At 44.4% G+C, this 8,622-nt stretch overlaps 1 non-coding gene across 1 annotated transcript; it reads right to left on the reverse strand.

The window, feature by feature from the left end:
• Positions 1-7,925: 7,925 nt before the first annotated feature.
• Positions 7,926-8,032, reverse strand: LOC147709162 (U6 spliceosomal RNA). Its single transcript, XR_015296939.1, has one exon. It is a non-coding gene; the product is annotated as a U6 spliceosomal RNA (small nuclear RNA).
• Between the last annotated feature and the right edge of the window lie 590 nt (positions 8,033-8,622).

The raw sequence follows: 8,622 nt of genomic DNA on the forward strand, positions 1-8,622 counted from the left end.
GGTTCATGCATTATAATATGTTTTGACTGTATTGATGTGTTGTGTACTATTATGTTTCTGCTTTGGCATCATGTTGTATTCTGTTATGCTCAATAATTACTAAAAATATGTCAGCAAATGTGAATACATTTCAGTCCCAAAGCAACACATTTCTTTAAAGATCAGGGATTTTATATATCGAAGGTTTGCGTCGGCGTGCAAACGCCACACAAATCCTAAATTGTGATTGAATAAGCATGCAAGGCCACTTTGCATGGCTCTGCTAGGTTTGATAAATCAGAGTAAAATTGCTGCGTTGCTACATGGGCATTACATGGGTGTAGTGTGAGTCTTCCCAAGCAACTTCCATGGATTTTGACGCATTCCCAGATTTACCATCACTGGTAGACTAGGAATGCACCAAAAACTGGAGGCGTAACAAGGAGAAATATCTTCATTTCTCCTTATTACTTCCTCTTTCTAGGTGTGTTGCATTCTGATGAACACTCATAGAAAGATAAATATGCCTCTCAGGATTGGTTATCATTTCTTATTTAATTTTCAGCAAATTAGTGGCTATGTCGCACTCCAGCTGCAAATGTCTTTTCTTTGGACCCCAGGAATACAGTTAGGTGGTAGGTGTATTCCTACCCTCCCCCATTTTCTTTTTTTTAAATGTTTTGTCTGAAGTCAAGTCCCAAGATTGCTGCCAACACTTCCTGGTTGAACAGTTGGCATAACGAGTCTGGCAGTCCACAGACCGCCAAACTAGCGGGGCGCTGCAACTGCGGTCTTCTGACCAAACTATTGCTCTACTATGTTGATTTTCCTAATCTGCTGGCTTTGGTCAACATGCTTTTATGGCATTTGCATTTTTCCAATACATTGTTTTAATCAAGAGGGCACCACATTTATATATTGAACGTGTGCATATCTGTGTCATCAAATCGCCCGGATATATATGTGGATATGCCTAATGGATCATCTTGAATATTCATAATACTCATATTATTACCGTGAGATTGCCAATGCATAGCTAAGGAATGTATTCACACTTGTTGCCTAATGAGGGCTCGGGTTAGCAAATGCTCTTTTATGAATAACTTCGAAGGCAGCACAAATTGCAGATGGCAACTATTTTCAAACTACAAGCTTCTATCACAGAATAATCAGAATTTTCTCAATCATTCCTCTAAATAACCAATCAACTATTTATTTTACTTTGGGATGAATATTTTTGGCTGAAATAATATAAAACAAAACTGCTTTTTGATCCACTTAAACACATCATACTAAGTTTCTTAGAGTTTTCACTAAGAGCTTTTATACAGTGTAAATCTGTATTGCATAAAAAGCATAATAGTTGTTGCATAAGAAAAAACAGAGCAGACAATAAATCTGGCACACAATCTTTAGATTTTTAAGAGCTTCTCTAATGATCACTATAAAACACAGGTTGACAATACATTGACAATAAATTACAGCAAGTTGACAGGTTCCTGCTGGTGCTTACTCAAACATTTACAAGTATAATGTTGTTTAGACATTTCTAATTTGCATTTTATAAGCAAAGGCTTGAAAACCATATTAAACTATCTTTGCATGCTTAGCAATCAACTCTTGTCTACTTGTGTAGCAGATTTATATTCTGACATATGTGAAGCTGGCTCTCTAGCTGAATGATCTCATCTCCCTTTGTGTGAACCTGAAAAACCTAATGTATTCTCTGCACCTAGTTTTTAGTTCTAAAGAGAACATGCTCTATATTTTTGCCTTATTACACACGTACATTTGTTAATAGGGCACAGCCTTTCACATCTATACCTTTACCATGAGAGTGGTCTAATTTTATTAGGATCTATTGGATATCGATGTATTAAATAGTGGACCTAATTAGTTGGTGGTTGAAATGCAGGTTTGCAGTCATTATTAACAAACAACTTTGAAAGTATTTGCAGATTGATAACATACTGGATTTCTTTCAATCCAGTTTTAAGGCACAACACAGAACAGCACAGAAATCACTCTCCTGTCAGTCACAGATGGTAACAGGCCAGCTCAGGTGAGGGAAATCCTGCAGCTCTCATAATTTTAGATATTTCTGCGACTTTTGATACGGTCTCCCATGCGATCCTGTTTGAGAGACTATACAAGATTGGCTTTCCCTCATGCCTTAGCCTGGCTTAAGGATTTCCTAGCGGACAGATGGCATTTATCCCACTCTTATAATCAGGAGCCATTATGCACCAATGCAGGGTTTCTGTTTGAGCCCTGCCCTTTTTTACATCTGGATGTATGACGTTACCACGCATACTTTTACCACGCATACCTTTACAACACGGTATTTACAACGAATACCGTTACAACGCATAGCGCTTAGAGGTGCTGGATAGTGGTAAGTATAATTTTCCATTCCAACTCCAGTCCCCGTGGACACTAGGGAAGGTGTTGGATAGAAAATTAAACTTATTCCCTATCCTAGAGCACCCCCCAGCGCAATGCGTTGTAATAGTATGCGTGGTAATGCCTGCGTTGTAATGGTAGTGCGTTGTAAAAAATGCGTGCTAAAGGTTGTATACCTTTACATCTATGTGTCCCCACTAGAAAAGGTAGTTAGGGACTATGGCTTTGAGATGCTGTCCTATGCTTATGATACCCAATTAGTGGCATCTATTCGACACAACCAGGAAGTGACCAGAATAAGATTCCGTGACTGCGTGTGTGCTGTCCTAGTTTGAAGGAAGTGGAACTGCGTTCAACACAATAAAGGTAAGACGGAGACTGTCTTTTTTGACAAGGCTAAACTGGGACTGATGATTGGTGGCCTAAAGAACTAGGTTGTCCTAGGCCTCTTAATAGGATTACAAAAAAGCTTGTTATTCTACTAAAGGACAGGTTTTTCTTGGATTCCTCTGCAATGCAATTACTCATGCCCTTATACCAAGCAGCTTTGACTATGGCACTGTATTACTGGTTGCAATTAGTGAGTGTCTCTTACTGCATTTGCAGTAAGTTAAAAATGCGGACACCGGACTGGTCTCTCATCTGCCCGGCAGGACTACTCTGAACATAATTTTAAAATGCCTTACTTGGCAACTCATTAGAAAGCAATGCACACTGAAGCTCCTTTGTCATACACACAGACCCCAGTTTGTTGGGGTCCTCTTTATTTACATAGTAGGATGAGATTTTATCAGCCTTCAAGCAACCTAAGATCATCTAATGTAACTATGCAATGTCTCACTGTATTGATACTGTGTGGTGAGGTGGACGTTCCTTCTCCTACCTTGCACCCTATAAATGCAGAAAGCTGCCTGGAAACTTCTGGTCCTGTCAAAATGTAAATGCTTTAAAAAAATATCTCAAAACCCACTATTATAATTTAGTGGCTGCTACTTTGTCCACCTTCTTACAGCCTTAATGGTCTTTTGTCAAATATGTCTGGATACTCTATATGAAATGAGTTGCTTACATTTAAGAATTGTTGATACCATAACATAAAATTGAGACTGGATATTTTGAAAGGTATGACCTTGGAGTGAGAGCCTATCACTTTTTCCAGCCAACCTAGACTCAACATCTTTTTTCTAGAAGATATCCAGAATAAAGGGAAGTTGCTCAGATATATCTTGAAAACTAAGTGGACATGCAGATGCCACCTAGTTCCTTCTCTGACCTTTGAGCACATTGGGGCCCTTTTATCTGCTTCTTGTTGCATTTGCTGTTGGAGCCTGAGAGCCTGTATTCCTGAGTACACACTTTGGCTGTAGACAGAGAATGCTAAAGTCTTTTAATCACAGAGATGACTGACAATGTTATTCTGGACCATGAAACCCGGTAAGAACAAGAACCACTGGAGGAAGGAGGCAACACAACATTTTCATCCCTTAAATGTATGCATATCACATTAAAAAAGATATTCCTCATCCTATCCAAAGGAAAGCAAAGGCAGTGCGGGGGGCTGTGTTATGCCCCTTGACATAGCTATCTGAGCTCTAATAACTATGCACTAAATCTGTAGAGCCCTATTCAACCGCACCTTATTAGCAGAGCTTGATGCTCCTGTCTGCATCCTGGCCAAATCATTGAGAAACTGCAAAAAAGTACATAACTCAATAAAGCTGCAAAGCATTGTGTATTTTCGCATTGGCTCCTTGTGGAGCACCTTCTCCTAGTTAAAGTGTTTGTTACCTAACTTCTGCATCTTTAGCACGGACAGCTTTGAAGAGAATCCAGAGCAACAAAAAATCAATACGCACTGCCTATAGCCTCTTCATACTAGATTGCATTTTGTTAGAACTAAGTAAAAAAGTATTTATTGAACTTGAATCATTGCAGTTGCTTTTTCTCCTTGGCCCTAAGGTTCTCTGATGATCCCATGAGTGAATTCAGTTATTTAAATGAGATTATGTGAATGTATGTTTTTCATACCTCTGCATTCCAGCTGCCACCCACACAAACAGATTGCTGTGGAAGCTTATCAAAGTCTTATCTGATTTTAACTATGAGTCTGCCAGGTGAATTTCTAAGTTTGGCCATAACGTAATACTATTCCCAAGAACAGAAGGCAATTTGTTTACCAACCATCAGAGCTCAATAGGCTTATAACAGTGTACAAGTCCAAGACACATTTATAAAGCCTGCAGCATACACCTAGGTCGGGTTTCAGTATATCCTTTAATACATTTGTGCCACATTCCGAATGTCTTAGGACTTGGTAATAGAACTTAAAGCGGATTCACTTGTCTAGTCTTTAAAAAAAACATTCTACTTATATGCTACCCATCACTGCCCATCAGACAAATACTTCCCTTGATAATCTTCCTAGTTTGTTTTTCTGATGAGTGAGATGAGAACCACATTCAGAAAATGGGGTGATTTAGAGATATGTGCACCCGATAAAAAGGGGACATGATGCGGTAAAGAACTTAACAGAATGTGCAATGCAAAAAGGGCATTGTAATTCTTAATTTACATTATGAGAAATGATGCCTACAATGAAAACCAGTGTGAGGGGCATGGGAAAAGAGGTGGCAAACTGGTTTTCCTATTCCCATGTGCTCTGCAATTGAATGAGTTAAATGGTTACTGATGCAGGCACCATGGGTTGCCTGCAACAGAGGGCATGGTTTTATGAACACACACCATTTCCTCATAGGAGCCTCTGTTGTTGGTCTGAACACGTGTTCCCATCAGGAACAATGGGACTCCACCGAACAGTGTTTGGTTGCATAGTAATCGGTCGGGTGGACCAGCAGACCGTGAGTAGGTCGGTTACCGAATTCGAGACAGTGTCAGGTGGAAAGTTCTTGCCCGACATTGTACTGAGGCCCTAAGACTGAAACCGAACCCACTTCCCACATGAGCTCTATACCAGTGACATTAAAAGACAGATCTGATCAGGAGGAACATGAAAGACTGAAATGTTTTTCCCTCATGGCATCCATGCAACAATGGTAATTTTTCCTTTTTTCGATTTGGCTTTAGCATTCAATTTCTCAAACACCCACACTCTACTGCTTCCATTTTGCGACAATGGTGCAAAGAAGCCCCTAGATCAGTTCACTAGGGAGATATCTTTACACGCTTGAGTGGTATGCAAGATATTTTATTAGCCACAACACCCATTTGGTCACAGGTTAGGGTGGCATTCAGCAGCAGCTTGGGCATAAGAAATAAGAGAAATAATATATTTATTGCATAACCTAATTCTCAGAACAACTTTGTGGCAATGCAGAAGAAAATACATGCCTTCAATACCAACAACACATGCACCTAACGGAGATGTAGGTAAGACCATTATACATAGTATCGCTTAATGGTCATGGTCTTACATATTTTGTAAAAGCCTAATAAAATACTCAGGTTTTTACATTAGAAGAAGCCAGATTTAGTCTTGATACAGGAAACACATCTAACCCTGGCAGAAAATTGACACCTGACTGGGTGGACAATGTTGCATATTCCTGCAGACCATCCCAAGCACTACACAAACAAGCCTCTCCTTTAGAAACAGAAAAGGGGGAGCGGCCATCTTGATTCCTAAATCCTCTTCTATATATGTAGTGGGAACATGGAAAGGTGCCTTTGGTACATACGTTTTGGTGCAATTGAAAATGCAGGGCAAAGTAGTCATAGTGGGTTCACCCCATCGGAAGTAAAGATGGATGCCTTCGGAGTCAGTTACTATCCCTTGTCCAGACACAGGTTATAATGGAGGAGCCTGGAAATGGTGTCAGACCCTACACTTGATCAATCAAGTTCAACAGACCTAAGGCTGTCATCAGAAGAGAAACAAAAGGAAGATATCACGGGGGATCACTCCCTTTTCCATATGACAAAGCCTACACTGTCACATATGGAGTACTTGACACTCACTCTAGGACTGACTTCTTTCTACACTCCGTAGCCCTTACCAGATGATTAGTGACAAGGCATATGCAACTGAACAGTGTTTTGAACCATGACTTATTAGGGGTCACTTTGATATGGGGATTTGACTCCACTAGCAACTATGTGGTGAAAGAATATTGTCAAATTTAGAACCCCAGGAGAAAAAGGGGAACTATGATCCTTCTTAAAGAGCTATATTGCTCTTAATGAGGGATCAGTGACCTACTCTTTGACCTTGTAGGCAGCAGGCAAATCATTTGTTTGAGGAGAGATAATGAGAGAAGCAGCACTTACCACATCAAAAGGTCATGCAGAGAGACAATTGCAAGAAAGAGAGAAGCAGCAAGCAGTCAATAACAGTACACAATAATCCAAAAATAAGCCTAATGCCCCGGTTACTTACCGGTAATCTTCATTACTCCGAGTATAGTCTTCCTCGCCACATGATTTACATAGTGAGCTTTAGCTCCACAACAGAACCCTCCAAAGCAAAAAGAAACCACCTCCCACCCCCTCCCAACATGGCCGACCAGTCCCACCTGACCTCTATAAGAGGCGGGCCGGCCCAACCAATCAGCCTGATCTACCAAGCAAACAATGAAGCCGATAGCCAGACAGGGAGGGGGGGAGGGAACTCATGTGGCGAGGAAGACTATACTCGGAGTAATGAAGATTACCGGTAAGTAACCGGGGCATTACCTCCTCGTAAGTCTTCCTCGCCACATGATTTACATAGTGAGCAAATACCCAAGCCAACAAGGCTTCATTGACCACCATAACCACAACACCACCTGGTGATGCAGAGAAACCAACCCAAGGTTGATGTAAACAACTGAAAAGAAAACAGGGACCACAGGAAACCTGAAATCAAGACCTCCAGGAAAAGGAGGCCAACCAGGAGTCGCAGCTCCAGCACTCAGAACGGCCCCAGCGAAGTCCCCCCGGGACTGCTAGAGACCCACGTACCAGGCGGGTGACGACCACGCCGAAGTCAGACCAATACTCCACAGAGGAGACACCCACTAAGGGGGCCCAGGGAACAGAGCCACACCTCGCAGACCGACCCTGGGACCCCCGCCGGATCCACCGAACCCAGCGAAGCGTAGGGAAGGACGCCAGCCTGTGTAAGCCCGCGAACCATGGAGGAACGAGGGCAAGCGGCCCGAACGAAACGGGCCCAAAAGGCATAACACAGGTCATCCCACCGGGAAAGGAAAAACGTGCGGCTAAGAGAAGCCAAAACAGCACGCCGAACAACCAGCCCGGACAAGGGAGGAATCACGCTGGTCGGAAAAAGCGGGAAGACACCACCGAGTTCGAGGCCCCAGGGAATGGACCCCGGGAAGGACACGGGGGACATGCCGGAGGAGCAACCCCGTCCGGCAAAACCCGCAAGAAGGGCGGGGAGTGGAGGAATGACCCCTGCATGCCCATCCGCCCAGCAGACACCATCGCCACCAGGGAAACCCCCTGACCGGCGAGGAACCGCAAAGCCACCGAGGGCCGGGGCCCAAAAGGGCGGACCCCGAAGAGCTCGTAGTACGAGAGAGAAAACTCCTGTGGGATGCCACATGAATTTGCGAGTCACCCTCGCGCAGGGGCCCCGCAAATCCCCACAGTAACGTTCCAATATTAGAATCTGTGCAGCCGAAGCGAGCACCCAAGGGGGAGACCGGCAGAGCGCCCGTGGGCGAAGGATAAATACATCGGAGCCAAGCGAGCCACCATGGAAACCCGGTCGACGAACACCGGACTGAGGAAGGCCCGCAAGGCCGCCCACCGGCCCCCCAGGGAAGAAGGGGCCACGTTCCAGGAACACCCTTCAGACCGGAAAACCAAGACCCGCAAGGGGACCACGGAGGCGGGGACAGCACCAAGCCGACCGCGCCAACGCGAGAAGGGCGCCCAGCGCCGGGCACAGGCAGAGCCCGTGGCAGACCTGCGGGGAACTCCGCACAAGAACAGGGCCGGCCGAAGGAGGCAGGCCAGCCGACCAGAGCCGGCTCAATACCGAAGCCGAGAGCGTGGGACCCAACCCCGGAATGGGAAGATCCGTGGTCGGCCAGGGGGCCCGAACCCTCAGCACGCCTTAGGAGAGGGTACCCGGGGCGGCGGACCCCGCCGGGATCCAAATACCGGAACGCACCACTACAAGCGTGTCAACCACACGAGGGTGCCAGGCAAAAACTTCCATACCCCAGCCTAGGCAGGAAATGAACCCAGGCCAGTGAGGGCCGTCTGCACCCAAGG

The sequence above is a fragment of the Lissotriton vulgaris genome, chromosome 6, assembly GCF_964263255.1.
Source record: "Lissotriton vulgaris chromosome 6, aLisVul1.2, whole genome shotgun sequence".
Lineage (NCBI taxonomy): Eukaryota > Metazoa > Chordata > Amphibia > Caudata > Salamandridae > Lissotriton > Lissotriton vulgaris.